Consider the following 23,910-nt stretch of genomic DNA (forward strand, 5'->3'; position numbering starts at 1 on the left):
CTGCGAGTGGCAATTGGTCTGTCATGTGTTGCATTTTCTGTTGTCACATTTTGGTAGCAAATCCAAACGGTTGCGTGCAGAGTGTCTTTTCCATCCAGTGTCTCCATGTTGACATCGTAATTGTACCATGCAAGTCCTGTTCCAAGATCTGGCTTCAACTCAATACCATCTGGTGCATCACAATCATTCTCCTCGGCTGAAAATGCAAACTCTGTTTCTAACGACTTAACCTCATCATAACTCAGGCTGTATCCTAGACGGTTTAGAATCCGAAGGATCAATTTGGATCCTGTCAGTGTTCCTATGCCCAAGCCAAGTACTGTTTGTTTCCATGGATGCACTGAACCACGGGATGTATTGAACACTGCATCGGATGACATTGCCATGACTTTTCTGTCCACATTATCCTTGTTAGCATCACCATTAGATTTACGAAGCCCACAGAGTAGGGTCCTGAAAAACAACAGCAGGTCCTCAGGGAGATCCGGTGAGCAGGTCTTCAGGGACTCAACAGATGTAGGAGTTGGTGTTCTCCATTCAGGCATCCCCAGAATTTCATTTCGTAGGTGAAGAGCTGCCATCCTTATAGTGGTTTGGTGCCTCTCTTTCTCATTCTGTAGGCTTGCTTTTCCGTCGCCCTCCGATAAAGCTGAACTGTACAGGAAATTCCCTCTATGGTAGTCGAAAATTGTGACGGATATTTTGTCACCAAATTTCTCCTGTATTTTTCTTGTCAAAGCCTGTCTTGTGTAGCTATCAATGTTCTCTTCTGTTCCTCCATTGGCAAGATACAGTCACGTGAAAAAGTGAGTACACCCCATGTAAAGTTTTGACTTTTTCAACATATTTCAACATACAGCTATTTGATCTTCATTTCAACAATATTGATAGATAAAGGTGATATAATATATAAAATATCATGAAACATTTACATTTTGTAGTCCATTGTATAATTTAAATAAACATAAATGCAAATTTCGCATGTGGAAAAACTAAGTACAACCCTACATTTATCACAACTTCAAATACCTAAAATTAGAATCAGGTGCACCAGCTCAGGTGCAAATGATTGGAACATCGTTAGAGAGGATCTTGGAGTAACCTGTCTTATTTAAACCTCAGACATTTAGTTTGGTTTGCTCTTTGTTGTTGAAGTGTGCGGCGTCACCATGCCTAGATCAAAATAGCTCTCTGATGCCTTCAGAAAGAAGGTTATAGATGCTACGAGTCTGGGAAGGGATTTAAAAAGATCTCCAAACAAGTTGAAATCAATCATTCGACTGTCCGGGAGATCATCTACAAGTGGAGAAGATTCCAAACAACTGCCAACTTGTTCAGGCCAGGCCGCCCCAGCAAGTTTAGCCCGAGAGCAGACCTCAAGATGCTGAAAGAAGTCTCTAAGAACCCCAGAATGTCATCACGGGACCTACAGGTAGCTCTTGCCACTGTTGATGACAAAGTGCACGAGTCTACCATTAGAAAGAGGCTGCAAAAATTTGATCTACATGGGAGGTGTGCCAGGAGGAAACCTTTGCTGTCCAGAAAGAACATCAGGGCAAGACTAAAGTTTGCCAATGATCCCCTCGGCAAAGACCAGCACTTCTGGAACAATGTGCTCTGAACAGATGAGTCAAAGGTAGAGCTATTTGGCCACAGTACCAGAAGATATGTTTGTTGAAAACCAAAGACAGCATTTGACCACAAGAACCTGATACCAACTGTAAAGCATGGTGGTGGAAATATTATGGTTTGGGGCAGCTTTGCTGCATCAGGGCCTGGGCAGCTCACCATCATAGAATCCACTATGAATTCTTCATTGTACCAAAGGGTGCTTGAGGATAATGTGAGGCCATCTGTTGGAGAGTTGAAGCTCAACCGAAGGTGGACCTTGTAACATGACAAAGACCCGAAACATACCAGTAAATCCACCAAGGAATGGCTGAAAATAAATAAATGGAGTTCTGGAATGGCCAAGTCAAAGCCCGGATCTAAATCCCATCGAGATGTTGTGGGGGGATTTTAAACGAGCTGTGCATGCAAGAAAACCCTCAAACATCGCACAGCTGAAATAATTCTGCATGGAGGATTGGGCAAAAATTTCTCCCAGTTGATGTCAGAGACTGGTAGACAGTTATAAGAAACGCCTACTTGAGGTTGTTTCTGCCAAAGGGGGCAATACCACCTATTAGAGCCAAGGGTGTACTTACTTTTTCCACATGCGAAATTTGCATTTATGTTTATTTAAATTATACAATGGACTACAAAATGTAAATGTTTCATGATATCTGTTATATTATATCACCTTTATCTATCAATATCTTTATCTATCAAAGAGCCAAGGGCTTCAGTCTCTCCACGGCATCAAAGTTTGAGTGTTTTCCCGTTCGTTTCTTTGTCAAATTTCCGCTGCGTATTTTGTTGTGTATGTGTTATTGTGTGTTTCTATTTGGTTTTGGTTTTGTAGTTTTGCAAATTTGTGTGTAATTAGTCGTTTCTTTGTTCGCGCCTAATGCGGCCTGGTGTCTCGTGCGGCCTCCTCATCTCGACTTGTGCCCCGCCCCCTATATCTCGTTTGTTCTTTCACCTCTGCTCCTGCTTTCTCAAATCCACGTTCTCACTTAGAGACTTTTCCCAGATTGTTTTTCATGGTTTTGTTTAAATATTTATTTAAATATGTTTAAACTGCAGCCGTGATGCTGACGCCCCCCCCCCCCCCCCCAGAATTTCCATGTTTTAAACGTTTCCCAGTGTGTACCCTGGTTAAGAATAGGTACACCGTATCCCTGCGTGTTGTAAGAGGCGACTAAGAGGGTTGGCGTCAGGAAGGGCATCCGGCCATAAAAACATTGCCTCAAAAAGAGAACCATGACAATTACAACTACATGTGGGCAGGGTACATCCCGAAGTGGAGATCGGTTTCTGAGGTTTGGGACATGGAATGTAGGGACAATGACAGGGAGATCAGGAGAAGTGGTGGAAGTATTGGTCAGAAGAAGAGTGGACATATGTTGTGTGCAAGAGACGAGATGGAAGGGAAGTGGTGTGAGAATTGTGAAGGGTAGGCAGGGACAAAAATACAAGTTTGTGTGGCAAGAGTGCCTGGAGGGCGTGAATGGTGTTGGTGTCCTGTTTTCTGAGGAGTTTGTAGACAGTGTGGTGAGTGTGACTAGAGTGAGTGATAGGTTGATGATGGTGAAAATGATGATTGGAAAGCTCTTGGTGAACGTCATCTCGGGATATGCTCCGCAGGTTGGTCGAAGCGATGAAGAGAAGGACAAGTTCTGGTGTGCGATAGAGAAGCTGATGGAAAACGTGAAAGATGAGGAAGTTGTTGTGGTGGGAGGAGACCTAAATGGACATGTGGGAAGGAGTATGGATGGTTTTGACGGAGTTCATGGGGGTTACGGATATGGTGTGAGAAATGGAGAAGGTGAAAGGATTTTGGAGTTTGCTGATGGAGCTGATTTGTTGAGTTGTAATACTCAGTTCCAGAAAGAGGATAATAAGCTTGTTACATACACGTCAGGTGGGTCGACGACAACCGTTGACTACCTGATGGTGCGTAGGCGAGATAGGGGGCACCTCCGGGACACAAAGGTGATCCCGGGGGAGGAGGCTGTTTCACATCCCCACTTGGTTGTCTGCGACGTAAGGGTGAAAGGTGCGAGGAGAGCTCGGCGGGTGAAGTACCAACCGAGAATGAAGGTGTGGAGGTTGAAAGAGGTGACAGTAAGGGAGGCATTAAAAGAGAGGCTGAGTAGGGTCGAGGATGATGTGGTTGAGCTTGAAAGTGGTTGCATGTCAATGAAAGCTAGTCTGTTGGGAGCCGTTGGTGAGGTATGTGGATGGACAAAAGGACCACAGAGGCACTCGGAAACATGGTGGTGGGATGATGAAGTTGGAAAGAGGATTGACGAGAAGAGGAAGAAGTTCAAGGAGTGGCAGAAGGCGAAGGGTACGGGAGCAGAAACAGCAGAGCATGAAAGTTATAAGGCAGCCAGGAAGGCTGCAAAGAAAGAGGTAGCAAAGGCGCAGGAGGCATGTAGGAAAATGTTCGGAGAACGCTTGGCGTCAGGTGCAAAGCGTGATTCAGGATTGATTATTTTATCATCAAGTGGAAGAGGGTCAGAAAGCAGTATTCAGGATTGCAAAGAAGATAGCGAAAGAGAGGTGTGATGTGATGGGGGTGAGTTGCTTGAAGGATGAAGTGGGACAAATCGTTGTTGACCCAGATGGAATTAAAGGAAGATGGAAAAGATATATGGAAATGCTGTTGAATACAGAGAATGAATGGGATGGCAACATAGAGAGTAACCCAGTTTTAGGACCGGCAGAGAAGATAACTGAGAAGAAAGTTGAGGAAGCGATAAAAGCAATGAAGGGTAGAAAAGCGGGAGGGCCGACGGGAGTTGTGGGAGATATGTTGAAGGCAGCAGGAAGTTGGGGTGTGAAGAAAATGACAGAGATCTGTAATCTGGTGGTGAAAGAAGGTCGCATTCCAGTGGATTGGGAACTGAGTACCCTCGTCCCTCTATACAAGGGGAAAGGTGACCTTCTGGAGTGTGGCTCGTACCGAGCGATAAAGTTATTGGAGCATGGAATGAAGGTATTGGAAAGGGTGTTGGAGAGGAGGATAAGGAAGAAAGTGAAGATCGATGAAATGCAGTTTGGATTCATGCCAGGAAGAGGAACGACAGACGCGCTTTTCATTGTGAGGCAGTTGCAGGAGAAGTACATGGAGAAGAGGAAGAAGTTGTTTCTTGGGTTTGTTGATCTGGAGAAAGCATTCGATCGGGTTCCATGCAAAGTATTGACATGGGCATTGAGGAAGTTAGGAGTGGAGGAATGGTTGATCAGAGTAGTGATGGCAATGTACAAAAGAGCGCGCACAGCTGTAAGGACGAAGGACGGGAACAGTGGTGAGTTTGAGGTGAAGGTGGGAGTGCATCAGGGGTCGGTACTAAGTCCACTACTATTTGTAGATGTGATGGAGGTGCTGGCTCAGAACGTAAAGGAGGGTCTACCGTGGGAGTTGTTGTATGCAGATGATCTGGTGTTGATTGCGGAAAGTATGGATGGACTGAAGGAAAAGATGAACACGTGGAAGGAATGTATGGAGACAAAAGGTCTGAACGTGAATATCGGAAAGACGAAGGTGATGGCAAGTGGTAAAGCATGTGGTGAGGTGGAAAGAACTGGGAAGTGGCCCTGTGCTGTGTGTAGGAAGGGTGTCGGAGTGAACTCCATTCAGTGTACAATGTGCGCTGAGTGGGTTCATCAAAAATGTAGTGGTCTGAGAGGGTCATTAACCAGTGTGGCAGCTACATTCAAATGTAAGGTTTGCACAGAGGGAGCTGCAGATGGAGGAAATGTTGAGTTGGATCTTGGAGACGGCGTGAAGCTGGAAGGTGTGAAAACATTTTGCTACCTCGGAGACATGCTGAATGGAGAAGGTGGATCAGATTCGGCAACGGTTGCTCGAGTGAGATGTGCATGGAAGAAGTTTCGGGAATTGAGTGGCGTGCTGATGATGAGGGGAGTGTCGTTGAAGCTGAAGGGAAAGGTGTATGCTGCATGTGTGAGAAGTGTTATGATTTATGGCAGCGAGACATGGGTAATGAACGTAGAGCAGCAACGAAGGTTGGAAAGGGTGGAAATGCGAATGGTTCGACGGATGTGCGGAGTATCGTTGAGAGAGAGGAAGACAAATGATGAATTGCGAAAGATGATGGGAATAGAGCCTGTGATTGATGCTGTGAAGAGGAACAGGTTGAGATGGTTTGGTCATGTGTTGAGGAAGGATGAAAGTGACTGGTTGCGAATAGTGATGGAAATGAATGTAGATGGAAGGAGAGGACGGGGAAGACCGAGAAAGACTTGGCTAAAGATGGTGGAAGAAGAAATGCGGGCAAGGGGGTTAACAAGGAGAGATGCAGAAAATAGGGCAAAATGGAGAAGATTGTCATGGGGACCGCAAGGCTAACCCCCGCTCTAGCAGGGAAAATGGCCTTTTAAAATGCATGTTGGTTGTTGTTGTTGTATCTATCAATATTGTTTTAATGAAGATCAAATAGCTGTATGTTGAAATATGTTGAAAAAGTCAAAACTTTACATGGGGTGTACTTACTTTTTCACGTGACTGTATTCCGCCTTGTACAAGTCAAATAACGACGAAACAAACATTGCCTGCCAATTTACTATCACCTCTGTTTCAATAAATGCGGCAATAGTGCTGAAGGTGTCTGCGTGTAGCTGTCTGTTCGTAGCCTGTGCTGCCTGCAGAGGAGGTCCCTCGACCTCCTTGAAGAATTCACGACGACAGGATTTGTGATACTGAGCCTCCTTTGCTATTAGATCAATACCACCACTGACTAATGATTTAATGCGCTCATTGGTACTGTAAGGGGCTGCTGCAACTATTTTTTCACACCCATCTTTTGTCTGACAATCTGATAGTGGCTCTACTTTCTTGTTTACTGTCTTCCTAACTTTTGGACAGAAGATGCATGATCCTTTTAGCAAACCTTTTGAATCACTTGGTGGAAGAGTGCTTCGTTCGCTTGTCTCTGGCTTTTTAGCAGGAGGTTCATCTGTGCTCTGATCAGCTGATCTTTTTTTAACGGCAGTGAAATTTTTGAAGCATGGTTTTGTATGATAACATGCACTGCCTCGGTCCGGTTGCAAATTGACTTCTGTTGTCACATCTCTGTATCTGTCTGTCTTTAGTTGTAGCCTGACCTCAGCTGCTTTCTTGACAGCTTCCCATGTTTTATCATCAAACTCTCTAAGGTTGGTCCCACCAGAAGTTTTGCATATGATGCAGAGGGCCTGGGGTTGATCATGTGGCTCATGGTCTCTGTCACTCCCAGTATCAGTCTCCTGAAACATAGTATACAGTTAAGGCATTATAGCGCCACTCCTAAAAGAATACAGCACATATGAAACAAGAAATACAATTGCATATGATGAAAAAGGGTACATTTAAAAATAAAAACAGCAAAATAATGAAATTAATCACACATGACATACAATGGTGTTTTGAAACCTCTTATCAAAGCAGAAAAGTAGTTCAACCCAATGTTTCACAATTTTTTGATATAAAATTTCAAAAACTTAACATGGATTTCACATGAGTGCCCTATTAGTAATCTGAACATTTCCGATCTTGGCTATTAGGGACCTAAACTACAATTATGTAACCTAAACTACAAAAGCCGAGTCTCATGTTATTAGAAATACATTGGAACTCCTTTGAATATCTTGCAATGAAAGATGAGCCAAATTGGTATAAAAATAGGCCTTTGCAGCATATAATTGGAGCTTACCATTTGAGATCCAGAACCTGGAATTTCGTCTTCCATTTCTCCTGGATAAACAGTAGAATTCAGAACCTTCTTGACTTGTTATCTGCAAGAAACATGAACCGACATTTGTGGCAGGTGAAAACTCAATCAACTTAATCTTGGAATGGTAACTGATTATTACAGTTTACAGGACCCTCCATGCACATTGCAATCTGGTATCAGTTCAGAGACTAGCCTAGATGGGCCGAAGGGCCCATTGGGGGGGGGGGGCGGGGGGGGCGGGGGGGTCTGGTTGGCCCAAGGCAGCGGATAATTGTTCTGTCATAGGTCGTTTTGTATTCCCCATGGTGTGATAGATCATTTAAACTTGGTTTCAGCTGGTACCTACAATATCTAGGCAAGCCTAGTTGGACCGCAGTGTCTAGGGGGTCCATTTTTGGGGTGTCTGGTACCGGTAGTGCAGCGGACTATTTGTCTGGCGTAATCCATTTTGTACTCTATGAACTCAACTTGTTCATTTGGTATTATATTTGAGTGGTACCTCGCTCGTCTATGCTAGCCCAATTTTTTAGGCCCTTTGTGGGGGGTCTGGCGGGCCTTTGCAGTGGGAAAAATGTCTGCCGTTTGTGTTGTTGATATAGGCGTGGCAGTGAGCACACCATGGTGGTGGATTTAAGTGGTACCTCACTCATCTATGTAGCACCCATTTTTTGGCCCCTTGGGGGGTCCCCCAGGTCTACACGCAGCGGGTGGTACCCGGCAGACTCCCATTTCCGTTCATTTCAGGTGACTCCCTACACACTCCCATAGTCAAATATTGGTACCTAGTTCGTCTAACCAAATGTCTCTGGGCTGCCGGTCTATTGGCCAGATATTGAGTCAAACTGCAGTTAATTGAGCTTGATGCTTGTCCCTAGCAGCTTTCGGCTGATTCGTGGAGCGACATTCCGAAGGAATGGCCCAGGGTGGAGTACCCGGACGTGTACACTTACCTGGTCAGGACACCAGGTACCTCACTTATTTGCATTGAGCCTTTGTCAGAACACATTTTTCGTCTCTTATTCATGGGTGAATACAAATGTTAACTTTCTAATGTTAAAAATCGATTGTTGCGACAACTGTAGACTGTTTTGTTCAATACAATGACAAGTCAGTACCGTAAAATAAAATAAAATAAACGATGATGTCACTAGCCCGATATGAAATGTGATGAACAAACGTACAGTCGTGGCCAAAAATATTGGCACCTTTGAACTTTTTTCAAATAACTCACAATTTTCTCGAAAAATAAGTTGATCTTGACAAAAGTATTTGGTCTCCACAATTCTTTATTTCACTGTTAATATTACAGAACCTTTGTTTTTGATTCAGAACTTAATTTATCCTTTTAAATCAGAAAATAAAAAGAAATGGCATTGACAAAATTATTGACACCCTCGACTTAACATTTGGTAGCACAGACTTTGGACAAAATAACAAGTCAAGCGCTTCCTATAGCCATGAAAGAGCTTCCTACACCTCTCTACTGGCAGTTTGGCCCACTGTTCTTGTGCAAAGTGCTCCAGTTCACCCAGATTTGAAGGGTGCCTTCTCCCAACTGCTGTTTTCAAATCTCCCCACAGGTGTTCAATGGGATTTAGATCTGGCCTCATTGCTGGTCACTTCAGAACAGTCCAGCATTATTTCTTGAACCATTCCTGGGTGTTTTTTAAAGTATTTTTGGAATCATTGTCCTGCTAAAAGACCCATGACTTTCGACGGAGACCCAGCTTACTGACACTGGGTTGAACATTGTGCTCCAAAATGCCTTGGTTATCTCCTGATTTCATGATGCCATGCACACATTCAAGGCACCCAGTGCCAGAGGGAGCACATCAACCCTAAAACATCACTGAACCTCCTTCATGTCTGACTGTAGGGAAGGTGTTCTTTTCTTTGAAGGCTTCATTTTGTTTTCTGAAACATAGAGATGATGTGCTTACGCAAAAAGCTCTAATTTGGTCTCATCTGTCCACAAGACATTCTACCAGAAGGATTTTGGCTTGTTCAGGTGAGTTTTATCAAACTCCAGTCGGGCTTTCTTATGTCTCTCTCTCAGCAGTGGGGACCTCTTGAGTCTCCTACCATAGAACCCCCTTTCATTGAATTGGCGACGGATGTTGCGAGTTGAAACTGTCATACCTTGTGTCTGAAGGTCAGCTTGAATGTGTTTGGCAGTTGATTGAGGTGCTTTCTCCACCATGAAAACAATCATTCGCTGCAATATTTGATCAAGTTTTCTCTTGCGGCCACGTCCAGGGAAGTTGGCTACAGTGCCCTGGTCCTTAAACACCGGACAGATAGAAATGCCGAGCAACCTGCCAGCGGATGGCCTCAGGGCCAGAGGTCTGGTAAATGTCTGAGGAACACCCTCATGATGACAGGCCTTAAACTCTTTGATAACATTGCGTACGGTGGACACAGGAACATCAAGGTCTCTGGAGATGGACCTGTAGCCTTGAGATTGTCCATGCTTGGCTGCAATCTTGTGCCTGACCTACTCAGACAATTCCCTGGTTTTCTTTCTTTTCTCCATGCTCAGATTTTGTATTTTTTTTTTTCTGCATTTTTTGTTTTGTTCTACTGCAAACCAAAGAAATACAGATGTGGATACCAAAATATTTTTTAATTTCAACAACTTTCTGGAAGAAATGGTGCATTATTTGAAAAAAGTGCAAGGGTACCAATATTTTTGGCCAGGACTAAGTATAATCCGACCCGGGCTCCCTCTGATTTCCTCTAGTATATTTCGTGCCGCGATTGACAGATTTTAGCCCATAGAATTATTCTCTCTGTCTCAGTAGCTTTGACTTGGGATCAAATAAAACGAAAGTTCTGGCTGTTTTGCTTTATTGTTCGTGTAATTGAAGATACAGCAACTTTTGACCAAGGCTGCAATTACAGGAATATCAAAAGAAGAAAATACACATGTAACATGCGAACGTAACAGGTGTAACTCATGTATACAGTACGTGCACGCAAGACGCGTCTTTCCCTTTGTTTGCCCCTTCGAGTTCGTTGCTAAGCGGACATTACATTCTGGGGCGACAAAGTTCCCGGATGTCCAACCGCGAGAATGGAAATGATCCTTGGAGACAATCAATTTTGTAAAGTTGCTTCTAATTAATCCATACCTATGGGGAATTTATAATTATTGAGTAAATGTTGCTTCAAATTAATGCAAACCTATGGGGAAAGTTGTAATACTGCCTCAATTTGGTGAACGGTAAAGAGGAACTAGGAAGTGACGTCCTGCTTGGACGGCGGAATGGTGTTTGGACCACGTGACTCAACATTCTGCTGCATTCAAACTAGCCAGTTAAACACTTGTATGAAGAATGCCAAGTTTTGTAACGACCGTGTCGTGTGCCTTTGTAACGGTATGGACCATAGTTCAGTCTTCAGGGAGACATCTGGTATAAAGTGCGGCAGAGGGGTGGGAGCGGATAGGGGAGGGGGAGGAGGAGGGGGGTGGATAGGGGAGTGGGAGGGAGAGGGGGGTGGATAGGGGAGTCGGAGGGGGAGGGGGTGGATAGGGGAGTGGGAGGGGGAGGGGGTGGATAGGGGGAGTGGGAGGGGGAGGGGGTGGATAGGGGAGTTGGAGGGGGAGGGGGTGGATAGGGGAGAGGGAGGGGGAGGGGGAGGGGGGTGGCTATGGGAGTGGGCGGATGAGGGTGTGGGGAGAAAGGGTGGATGAGGGTGTGGGGGGAAAGGGTGGATGAGGGTGTGGGGGGAAAGGGCGGATGAGGATGTGGGGGGAAAGGGCTGATGAGGGTGTGAGGGGAAAGGGCTGATGAGGGTGTGAGGGGAAAGGGCTGATGAGGGTGTGAGGGGAAAGGGCTGATGACGGTGTGAGGGGAAAGGGCTGATGAGGGTGTGAGGGGAAAGGGCTGATGAGGGTGTGAGGGGAAAAGGCTGATGAGGGTGTGAGGGGAAAGGGCTGATGAGGGTGTGAGGGGAAAGGGCTGATGACGGTGTGAGGGGAAAGGGCTGATGAGGGTGTGAGGGGAAAGGGCTGATGAGGGTGTGAGGGGAAAGGGCTGATGACGGTGTGAGGGGAAAGGGCTGATGAGGGTGTGAGGGGAAAGGGCTGATGAGGGTGTGAGGGGAAAAGGCTGATGAGGGTGTGAGGGGAAAGGGCTGATGAGGGTGTGAGGGGAAAGGGCTGATGACGGTGTGAGGGGAAAGGGCTGATGAGGATGTGAGGAGAACGTGCTGATGAGGATGTGAGGGGAAAGGGCTGATGAGGGTGTGAGGGGAAGGCGGATGAGGATGTGAGGAGCAGATGGGGTTGTGGGGCCCTGGGAGCACGGGTTGAGGGTCTGGGATAGGGCAGGGGAGGGGGGGAGGACTTGTAGTGTGAGGAGGATCTGAGAAGGGGGTGTTCCTCCTCCCCGGGTAGGGGAATTCTGTAATCCAATATGAGCGAAACATCGGTACTTTAATTGTGTGAAAATAACTAAGACACCAATATGAACCGAGGATGTGCTGCGATATCTTTGTTGTTAAGAAATGTGATTTTAATTTTTTGAGCTCTTTCAAATCAATAAGGGCAAGAATAAATAGCATCCATTTTTAGTGTTTTATCGTGATATTTTACCACGGCCTTCCAGCTAGTACACTAGAAATGCTTCGGGGAAGGAATTCTAATCCCACGAGAACTGGTCCACATGGATTATCTTCCGAAACAGCATCAAAAGGGCCAGAAGATGAAATTGACATCCACTTGACAGCTCGATTGTTTTTGTGCTGCAGTGCAGAGGCATTGATCACAAGGACACCGCAACCTTTCAGGTAAATCCGTGTTGTTAGCAATTTGCTCTTAACCGCACGTGCGCTGCTGGAGAGTTGGTCGTGCCTCGCTGAGACGATGTCACTTTCAAATCCAGAGCTGCATACCGGGCTTGGTTATTATGTGCTTTCGCCACGATCAAAAATGCTTAACACCTGCTGCGTCATTTGACAACCGGATCGTATTAAATAAAATCCCACATCCAAGCGAACCCCACAGTCGAGCAACTTAGAGATCTTCAACTTAAAGTTTTGTGTGGCGTATCATGGCAGGTGCGAATCATCATGCATGGTGCATGGTATCATGGCAGGTGCATGGCAGGTGCATGGCAGGTGCGACCATGAATTGTTTTACGATTAACTTTCTCAGCTCGAGAATCAACATAGCCAAAGAGAAGTAAAACCATCTGAGATCTTTAAACTTTGCCAATTATTCCTAACTAGGGCATGCCCGTACTATATCTATATCTAAAATTATATCCCCCCCCCCCCCTCTATTTACATGAAATGGTTTGGTCCAAAGCGAACGGCTTGCGAGTACGGTGACAATCCCCCCCCTCTATTTACATGAAATGGTTTGGTCCAAAGCGAACGGCTTGCGGAGTTTGGTAAAGAAATCGCCATAGCATGCACAAACGCGCAGGAAAGCGAAAGAATCGCAAATTAGTTTTAATTAGTTTTAAAACATCGTTTAACGCCAACATAGCGGCAACATAGTTTGCCAACGTGAAATAAATGAATACGCTCTCAAATGTGCCGTCCGAGGCAGAGTCTGTTCGCCACGTTCGGCACACGTGATAGCTCGCTGCTCTCTGATTGGTTGAATCGTTTTTTGGACATAGCTCGGTAACTACTTGTCCGATTAATATGAAACCTTGAAAAGGCACATCCTCGGGTCCCCAGCAATATACCTGGCAAGTTTAAAGTATATCGGACCCGTGGTTGTCGAGAAACAGCGGTCACAGACATACAGACATACAAACATACAAACATACAAACATACAAACATACACACAGAGATTACTGGAATTATAGATAGATGTGAATTTTTATTTTTTATTTTTTTTTGTATGCTGAATCGAGGCTCGTGAAAGAGCTGACATTTACTTCACAAACAAATCAACCAGACAAACAAAATATATAAAAAGAGGGAGCGGAAGACAAGATGGGGAGAGAAGGGGAAGCACACAAACAAAACATTGGAGAGCAGGGAGAAGTGTGGGAGGGAGAGGGCTTGGGGGAAGGAGGCGTGGGAAGGGGAGAGGGGGAAGGGGGGGGGGGGGAATGTAGTAAAGAGGGCCGTGACAGCTTCGCTGCATGTATAAGTAGGAGTTTAGAAACAAATCACATGTTAACATGTGTTCACATGGATAGAAGTACACTCACTTTGTCCAACAGGCTTTTATGTGGTACCTTATCAAAAGGTTATTGAAACTCTACATAAACAATACCCATGGCACATCTCTCATCCAGCCACTCAGATCCCAGCAATGTCATAGAACTCCATTAAATTGGGCAAACGTATGACATCCCGAAGTAAATCTGTATTGACCACCTTTAATTATATTAAAATTATTAAAATGGTTCCATTTCCGGTCCTTCATTAACGACTCTAACACCTTCCATCCATCTGAAGTCAAGCTAACAGGTTGATGTTTCCCCCATTCGTCTCTGGATCCAATGTTAAATAACGGTGTTACATTTGCTACTCTCCAATCCTCCGGTACCTGTCCTGATTCGATGTTCTGTTGAAAATATCGGGTAACATCACGCTTATCTGCTCTGTCACCTCCCTCAAAGCTCTTCAATGCATATTATTTGGGCCGAGACTCCAGAGGTTCAGCATCCCTCAGTTTTCCTAGCTGTTTCATTATTTCCTCCACTTCCACTTGGATCTCCTCAAGAAGCCCTTGCTAACTGCTAATATAGATACTCTCAGCTTTTGGAAGTTTCCCAGACTGTTCTGTAAATGTAGAAGCATAAAAATTACCGTATTTAATAAGCCTGCCATCTCACCTTCATCCACAATTATCTTGTGCTATTCCTTAAGCTGTCCTTGCTTTCTTGACTTCTTCTTTTCCCCTTATATAAATAAAGAATGTCTTGCTGTTATCTATATATACATATCAACGCGAGTTGTCTGTGTGTGTGTGTGTGTGTGTGTGTGTGTGTGTGTGTGTGTGTGTGTGTGTGTGTGTGTGTGTGTGTGTGTGTGTGTGTGTGTGTGTGTGTGTGTGTGTGTGTGTGTCCAGTTTTTGTGTGTCCGCGTTTTATTCAGAGATGGCTGAACGGATCTTCATCAAACTTTCAGAGGTTCATCAGTGAGTGCCTGGGAGTGTTTTAGGTAAAAAATATATATATATATATTGAAAATAATAAGTTCGTTTTTTTGGAGTTAAAAAAAAAAATCATCGATAGTGCCAAAGCTTGTTAAAATCAATGACAGTTATATACTAGTACACATTTGCATAAATAAATACAAAACAATTACCAGACAATTGAATACAAATAAATCAAACAATTCCAGAAGTGTACGAATTTGGTAGTATGTCTTCTTCTTCTTCCTGATCGGCATCACACTTAACTCAGAAACGTGAGCCACATTCACTCAGAAACGTGAACCACTCCCCTTCCTCTCCTGCCTCCCCTCCTCCCCTCCCTTTCCCCTCTCCTTCGCCCTCCCCTTCCCCCCTTCCCCTCCTCTCCCCCTCCCCCTTCCCCCTCCCCTTTCCCTCCTCCCCTCTCCTTCCCATTCCCCCCCTCCCCTCCCCTTCCCCCTCCCTCCCCCTCCTTTCCCTTCCCTCCCCCTCCTTTCCCTTCCCTTTCCCCCTCCTCCCTACCCCCCTCCCCTCCTCTCCCCCTCCCGCCTCCCCCTCCCCCGCCCGGCAACGCCGGGTACTTCTGCTAGTGTTTAATAATTTTGAGACAAAGCCTTTTCATATCCTGCTTTGGCTTGTTGAGATATTTTCTGAAATAACTTTAAACTTGAAAAGTTATTTTCTTAAACTTGAAAGCATCCAATACACTCACTTTACAATTTAAAAATTACTTAAAACCAAACGTTATTATTTAATAAATATTTTATTCCATAGTTAGTCCACATATACAATATATTATGTGCAAAGTTTTTCGAAGTATTCTTTAATTAAATAGTTGGAAAAGAGTTAACTTGCCTAAAATAAACTCTTTATATACAGTATATACCCTGGGAATATGAAAAAATATACTTGGACCATGGTTCATTCCCTAACTTCAGTTTTCTTTCAGTCGCTGTAGTTTTACCAAATCATAAATAACTAATTCCTTAGTCGGGAACCCTACCCTTCTTCCTCTCTTCTTCTTCTCTCCACCCTCACTCTCCTCTCCTCCTCACTCTTCACTTCCCCCTCACTCTTCACCATCCCTCACTCCTCTACATCCCTCTCTCCGCTCCACCAAGCATTCCTCCCCCTCCTCTCCTTTCCCTCCTCACTCTTCTTCCCCCTCTCTACTCGTCCCAACATCACGTCCAACCAGATACATTCAAAATTGCTATTAGACTGCATTTTTGCCAATAAAATGGCAATATTCTCACTGTTTGGTCTTAAACCATCTTAGCCACTATGAAAAATGAAATCAGATGGTGAATTAGGGTTGAGATATGGCCACGAGAGAGTCAGAAAGCGAAACCGTACAAAAGAGGTTTATGAGGCCTTCAAAGCTATGAAGAGAAAACAAAATGGTGGAGATGTGCTTTTGAAGCTCCTTACTGAACAGGTGAAGCCTCTCCCTCAATTGGAGAAGCCTCACCCCTGAATGGATGCCGGACGGACAGACAGACTGGAGGAGAGTATTATTTAAAAAAAAATAGATTGGTGGCTGTTGAGGGCTGACCCCTAAATAGGATGGCTCTGCCAACGTTAATGTAATGCATAACCAATGAGCGAGAACCCTGCTAGACTTTGGTTCTATTTGGTGGCCACGGTTGCCGAGCAACCTGCCAGCGGGTGGCCTCAGGGCTAGAGGCCTGGTAAATGTCTGAGGAACACCCTCGTGATAACACCGGATCCCGATACCGTAACAATATCATGGGAAAGTTGACCTCAAACTTGGTTTACAGCTTAGATATGAAGTTGAAAAGAACAGTGCAGCAGGCATTTCCACTAGGAATTGAATATAATTTGGCAGAAGATGCAAGATCTTTATGACATGTAATTCTCAATGCTTATGAGAAGTCTGGTCATCTCAAGTTGCCCCCAACTGCTGACCCTATTGACAAACACAGATTATATCATTCCTCCAGAGTTGAGAAATTTCCTGAAATATGTTACAGCTGGAAAAGTTAAAGAAACCTCTGCGCAGACTAACAATCTTGTAAGTTTAATAGGACAGGACATATGTCGGGAAGTTAGAAATGGTGAACGGAAGATGCCAAAACATATCTGTAATCACTGGCAATTATGATGCATGCTAGAGGTGGGTCAGGACAACACATGAACGATCCAAACATGTGGAAGCCACTCGAACCATGCCAGATATGTCGAGTGATTCTAAATGTGGGACAAGGCACAGAGTCCTGCGACCTGAATAAATTCAGAAGATTGATCGTGTCGTGCGTGAGACACAAGATGCCGTTAAGGGATTCATGAATCCATTCACCATTGAAGAGAAGGCTCCTCTATATTGTGTTCCATCTGGTGCCCATATATCTGCTGACAACGAGAGTGATAGTCTGATTGCAGAGGCCAACGGTAAGGAGCCAAGGAAACACTTATCAAAGAAAGGTTGGAAACACATGAAAACTTATTTGAACCAATAAACACAATAAAGTTGAAGACCCTGGAATATATGGAGAAAACAGTGAAAAATCAAAACTGCAAAGAACAAGGTAGTGGAGTAAAGGCAGCAGGGGAACATTGCATTCCAACTGTTAATTAAATCCCAGAACCAAAAAACACTGGTGGATCTGCTGAAATATCCTCCAACTCCAGTTCCATACAGCACTGCCCGTGGCTACTTAGTGAAGACTGATAAATCTAAATGTTTCAAGTACTTTGTGAAAGAGACAGACACTGCCATTGAGCCACCACATGATAACACACTAACTAATCATAGAGGAACGAAACGCACGGTTTTACTGCATGAAAGACGTTCACAAACAATTTCCGACAAATATGTGATAAACTGTTCAACATGATGCCTTGCTCGCCATGCCGACGCCATTTTCAGCACAGACATGCAGTATGGAAGAACTCCGACATTGCAACACCAGACACCTGCAGAATTGCAAGAACATGGAGGGACACACACAGATGGAACGACGGAACCCTTATGGATACAAGTAGATATTCATCCACAGCAGGTCGTTGGTGTTCTTCAGGAGGCATTATAAGCTGACAGTGATAATGGTGGAGGAAATTTAGAGATTTCTGATTGGGACATTGAGTGATAGGACACAATATACCAGACCGAACATGAAGAAACAAATGACACTTTTTGAAGGTGGTGTGGCAGACATTATGTTTTAAGCTACCGTAAAACGGGGTGAATAGGGACAGCAAGGTGACTCGGGACACAAACTGAAAAAAAGTTCGGAAACCTTTTACGCTGAAAATTGATAACCATACTGATTTGTTGTTATTTGGGTTGAAAGTGTTCTCTTGTTTTTTCAAAAAGCAACTTATAGTCCATATTAACCCCATATATGGGTTAAATAGGAATAAATAGGATTTTTATGGCTGTCCCTATTCACCCCGTTTTACGGGTGAATCGGGACAGTCACTAATACAAAAAAATAATAATCAAGAAACAATCCTGAGTTTCCAACTTATTGCTAAATTGATAGCTCAGATGGATGCACCTAATATGCACCCATAATAATAATATAAACCACGGTGCCAATGAAAAAAAATATGGGATAAAAAGTTTCTCCAAACTGTCCCTATTTCTTGATGATTATTTTTTTGTCTTAGTGACTGTCCCGATTCACCCGTAAAACGGGGTGGACAGGGACAGCCATAAAAATCCTATTTATTCATATTTAACCCATATATGGGGTTAATAGGGACTGTAAGTTGCTTTTTAAAAAAACAAGAGAACACTTTCAACCCAAATATCAACAAATCAGTATGGGTATCAATTTTCAGCCAAAAAAGTTTCCGAACTTTTTTCAGTTTATGTCCCTATTCACCTTACTGTCCCTATTCATCCCATTTCACGGTAATTTATCTACTTATTCATACACCGGAGTAACAAAGTGGGTGTCATTGTGATTCTCTTGAATTTGTAAATGCATTAGTACAGATTTTGATTTGAATCAACTTCTATATTTTCTGAGAAGTGTTGAAGTTGACAGTTTTCGAATTTTAAGCGACATTTCTAATTTAAATGAATATTCATGATTATGCAAATGAGCTAATTAACATAAGAACAGTAGTTATTAAAGGGGAAATGCATAACCTCTATTTTTGTACCAGTTTTGCTATTCCATCTTTAAAATTTAACGAGATACGCCTGAGTTACTGATCGAGGTGCAACGGTGCAATTTTCGATACATTGCTATGGAAACGGTTCAATTTGATATAGTGGAAATGAGTTATTTTTCCGGGAACTTTTTTTTTCATTCAGGTGATCCTCGTGAACAATTTGGAAGCCATGAAAAATCGTCCTGGGGGTGCACGGTGGGCTTCACTGGCCCCCGGCCTAATCGGTCTCACCAGGGAGGACTTAGATGTCTTTTCTCTGAGTGATAGTTTTCTTGGTCAAACGGCTGTGCTAAATCACAAGATTAAACGGTGGACCGAGAACTCATTGTGATGGGGAGTTGTTTTCACATGGACCTTTAAGACAAGCATCGTGTCGATTTATATTTGTGGTTTGTTCAAAATCATCATCACAAAATGCCACGCTCAAAATCGCAATGAAAGACTACCCAGGATGGCCATGAAGATAAAAAGCTTTCGTTTCCCTTTTGGGATAGCCAATACAGCAAGCCATTCCCATTCAATAACCTCCCACCCCACCTTCTGCCTACCAAGCTGTACACCTACAGTGAAGGATCACATCATTTGTTTCACCTGACCAAACCGTTCATTGTCTTTTATTGTTTGGTGTTGATTTATGAATTGTGCTTAGTTCGGTGGCGGCTGGCATTTTGTGTTTAATCGATAGACAGGCCATTAAAAGAATTGCCATATTATTTTCATCGGGGTCGAATGACCACGGGACTTTGAGCACTTCATATTATGTGTTGTTTCAGCATTGCCCTGTGAGTGATACCAGTAATCATTATTGGCTGTCCAATGATCCTAGGTCGATGTTGTCAAACTACATATGATCTCTGATGTGATCGATATCATATGATCTCTGATGGAAAATATCTTACATTAAGCTCCTCTGATTGCGTATTCACAGGACAAGACAGATTACATGATTTTTCGTTGCTCCTTGCTTGGTCAAAACTTCCTGAGATGAGCCGTGAGCATTATCATCATCTCCTCCACCTCCTCCTTCTTTCCCTCCTCAGTCATCACAATTTCAAATGCAAGAACTAAATGTGAAGTTAAATTTATGTGTAAGCAATACCAAATCATTCCTGAAACACCTATTTGCAATTTCATGATCACAGCCATAAAGTTTATTTGCTGTAAACAAGGTACAACCTCTGTGTAATGTGTCTTCTTTTTTTTCCTGGAATGTTTTCTTTTTTCTTTGCTTGTTTTAGCACATTACAACTTTGTAATCTAGAGTATTGTTTTTGTGAACAGCTGTTTATAAGGGTCCTTTAAAATGTCTCTTTCTCGTGTCATGAAAATAAATTACATTTTTCTTTAAAAAAGAAAAAAGAAAATTAATTGCATTTTCAAAAAATTGCAAATTTGAGGAAAACAAACACCCCACAAAATTGCAAATTTGCGAAAAAAAAACACCCCAAAAAATTGCAAATTTGAGAGAAAAAAAAACACCCCAAAAAATTGCAAGTTTGAGAAAAAAAACCCCACAAAATTGCAAATTTGAGAAAAAAAACACCCCAAAAAATTGCAAATTTGAGGAAAAAAAACACCCCAAAAAATTGCAAGTTTGAGAAAAAAAACACCCCAAAAAACTGCAAATTTGAGAAAGAAAAAAACACCCCAAAAAATTGCAAATTTGAGGAAAACAAACACCCCACAAAATTGCAAATTTGCAAAAAAAAAACACCCCAAAAAATTGCAAATTTGAGAGAAAAAAAAAACACCCCAAAAAATTGCAAGTTTGAGAAAAAAAACCCCACAAAATTGCAAATTTGAGAAAAAAAACACCCCAAAAAATTGCAAATTTGAGGAAAAAAAACACCCCAAAAAATTGCAAGTTTGAGAAAAAAACACCCCAAAAAACTGCAAATTTGAGAAAGAAAAAAACACCCCAAAAAATTGCAAATTTGAGGAAAACAAACACCCCACAAAATTGCAAATTTGCGAAAAAAAAACACCCCAAAAAATTGCAAATTTGAGAGAAAAAAAAACACCCCAAAAAATTGCAAGTTTGAGAAAAAAAACCCCACAAAATTGCAAATTTGAGAAAAAAAACACCCCAAAAAATTGCAAATTTGAGGAAAAAAAACACCCCCAAAAATTGCAAGTTTGAGAAAAAAAACACCCCAAAAAACTGCAAATTTGAGAAAGAAAAAAACACCCCAAAAATTGCAAATTTGAGAAAAAAAACACCCCACAAAATTGCAAATTTGAGGGAAAAAAAACACCCCAAAAAATTGCAAGTTTGAGAAAAAAAACACCCCAAAAAATTGCACATTTGAGAAAAAAAACACCCCAAAAAATTGCAAATTTGAGAAAAAAAACACCCCCAAAAATTGCAAAATAGGTTTTCAAATTTTTTTCTTCAACATAAAATTGCTTGATCGTCATTTTTAATGCAGGCTGCAGCTGCTGGTTGCATTAATCGTTGGGAGCATGATTCAGTGCCCCTGTTTCCAGTAAGCTGATACTCATTTTGCCAACCTCAGAAGGATGCCAGGCTGAGTCATCCCACCTGGTGTTATCTAACAGAACGACAAGGGGTCGAACTCAAGAATCCTAAGATCTTCAGCTAGCCACCTTGATGGTTAAGCCACATCAGGCTTATATTGTTTAATTCGGATGTGCTCTGCATCACGGAAAACACATTTTAGGCAGTGCACTTTACTTTGAGCTGTACAGTTTGGGTTTGATTCCCAATCCAACTATAACTTATCAGTTGTCACCCTGGATTTTCTTAGGCACAGTGTTGTTGCTGAAAAAGTGCATCATCTACGGATTGTCCACTAACAAGGGATCTGTCAGCATTGCTTATGGTTGACGTTAAATATCTCACGGTGTCTTTCATGAAGAGTTGGCGATTGTCGCCAGTTCCCTGATTGAATTGGAAATTCAAGCCTTAATGAGTAATAATAGACTTTAGAAAGAAAATATGGAGATTTTTACTTGCTCAGAAGAGGTCGGCAAAGTTGAGAACAAATTGTCAATTCGATTTTCTAAAGGATTTATGTATGCTGAATTCATTTCCAGAATATGACAAGCCTTTTTTTTTTTTTTTACCTCCGCCACCGAAGGTGGATGGATGTTATGTTTTCACACCTGTCTGTTTGTCCGTTTGTTTTTGTTTGTTTGTTTTTTGTTTGTGAACAAGATATCTCAAAAAGTTGTGGATGGATTTGGACGAAATTTGGCAGAGGTAGTGTATATGACAAGGACGAAATGATTCGATTTTGGTGAAGACCGGGCTGGATCCGGCTAGTGGAATGAAAGTGATTAAGTGATTCTCCACCATTGAGTGATAGGGCCAACACCGATATATAGCAGGATATCTCAAAAAGTTGTGGACGGATTTGGACGAAACTTGGTGGACCGGTTGGGTGTGCGACGAGGACAAATCGATTCGATTTTGGTGAAGTTCTGAATATGGATTCGGATACGAGACTTGTTTAATTTGATTGATTCTTCACCATTGAGAGATCGGTCCAAAAGCGATATATCACATGATATTTAAAAAAGTTGTGGACAAGTTGGTTATGTGACAAGAACAAACCGATTAGATTTTGGTTCAGGTCCTAATCCAGATCCGGTCTATCAGTGGGATACAAAACGTAAACTGTTCAGCCTGGCGGAGGTATGCGCTCTATCGAGTGCAGTTCTAGTTGTTTTTTAGTTGAAATTAAATATTCAAAATGGCTGCAGCGTAAAACTAGAAATCGATCGAGCCCTTGTATTATGTGGTACTGATGAAATAATACTTTTGATTTGACATTTTCAGTCATTGTTATAATTTGTTGTGATACTAAACGCAATCTGCATTGTTTGTAAAGTGCAAATTTGGGGTGTCTTACAACCCCAAATTATCGAAAATGTTACAAAATAAAGAAAAATGACAAAGTAACATAAATATGAATTACACGATGTAGAATAATTTTCCCTTTTTTGTCCACCTTGCCAGGCAGGAATTGTAGTGATTTAAACAGAAAAACAAATAAACAAAGGAATTATGCAGGTAAATGAACAAACAAGCCAAATAGGTAAATAAATATGACGATGATATCTTGCACTCATTGTCACTCTCCTTCAAATGTTTATGCAGATCTCGTCAGCTGCGTAACATCTGCATGCTACAGTACAAAGAAGTATTGATTTCTTGCATTTGCAGCGGGCACTTGTGCACTGTTTTGATGCACATGCAGCTGATGAGTTCCATGCAGGACTGCTGTACTGGGGGCAGGGACATCAGGATAGGGACAAGTGCTCTGCAATCCAGTCTCCATCCCATGGTCTCTGGAGTGGGGCAGGAAGGGTATCTGTACATGAGCTTGTTGCCAGACTGCTGCCTGGTAGTGTGCTTATTTTCGGTGGAACTAGCCGAATGCACCCGGCGTTGCCCGGGTTCTTTTTGAATGAATTTACTACTATAATTCAGCTTTTACTAACGGCCGTAGAAGATTGACTACTATAATTCAGCACAGCTTTTAATTGCGAAATGGGCCCAGCCTGGCCGAGGCGGCCTCGATAGGCTTCGCCACCTAGCCTATAACCTTCCCGGGGCCCGGCCCGACATTTTTCGTTCTTTTAGGATGAATTTACTACTATAATTCAGCTTTTACTTGCGGCAGTAGAAGATTGACTACTATAATTCAGATTTTACTCGCGGCCATAGAAGATTGACTACTATAATTCAGCTCAGCGTTTAATTGCGAAATGGGCCCAGCCCAGCCGAAGCGGCCTCGAACGGCCTCACCACCTAGCCTAAAGCCTTCCTGGCACCCGTCCCGACATTTTTTGTTTCAGAGGTTTCCTCCTATCTTTCACCGTTCAGGAGATTAGTGCGTGCAGACAAACAAACAAACAAACAAACAAAAACGTTATTTTACAGACTTGGCATTTAATATGGATATTTTTTTTTTCTTGACTTGGGTTTCCTTTCTGAACTCAGAATATCAATCTGGTGAGTTTCTTTTACGCTTCGGTGATTTCTTTGTTGAAAGAACCATGTCACTGATTGTCTGTCGCAGCAAGAAGTCAATAACAGGATTATATCACAGGTGGCGTGACAAAATGTACGGACAGGTACATTTGACGATTGGCTTCACAATCGGGTATATAAGGGTTGTTGCGTTCTGTATTAGTGGAAAACAACTGCTGCACGTCCACAAAAGGTTATTGCCGCTCCTCTGGAGATGGTCCGTCAACTCGACAATGCTGTTTGTCATGGAGTGGTGGCTTTACGAAATTCCGGCATGAAACAGTGTGCTATTGCTCGTCAGTGTGGCATCACT

Source organism: Myxine glutinosa, chromosome 1, assembly GCF_964187855.1.
Source record: "Myxine glutinosa chromosome 1, kmMyxGlut1.1, whole genome shotgun sequence".
Classification (NCBI taxonomy): Eukaryota; Metazoa; Chordata; class Myxini; order Myxiniformes; family Myxinidae; genus Myxine; species Myxine glutinosa.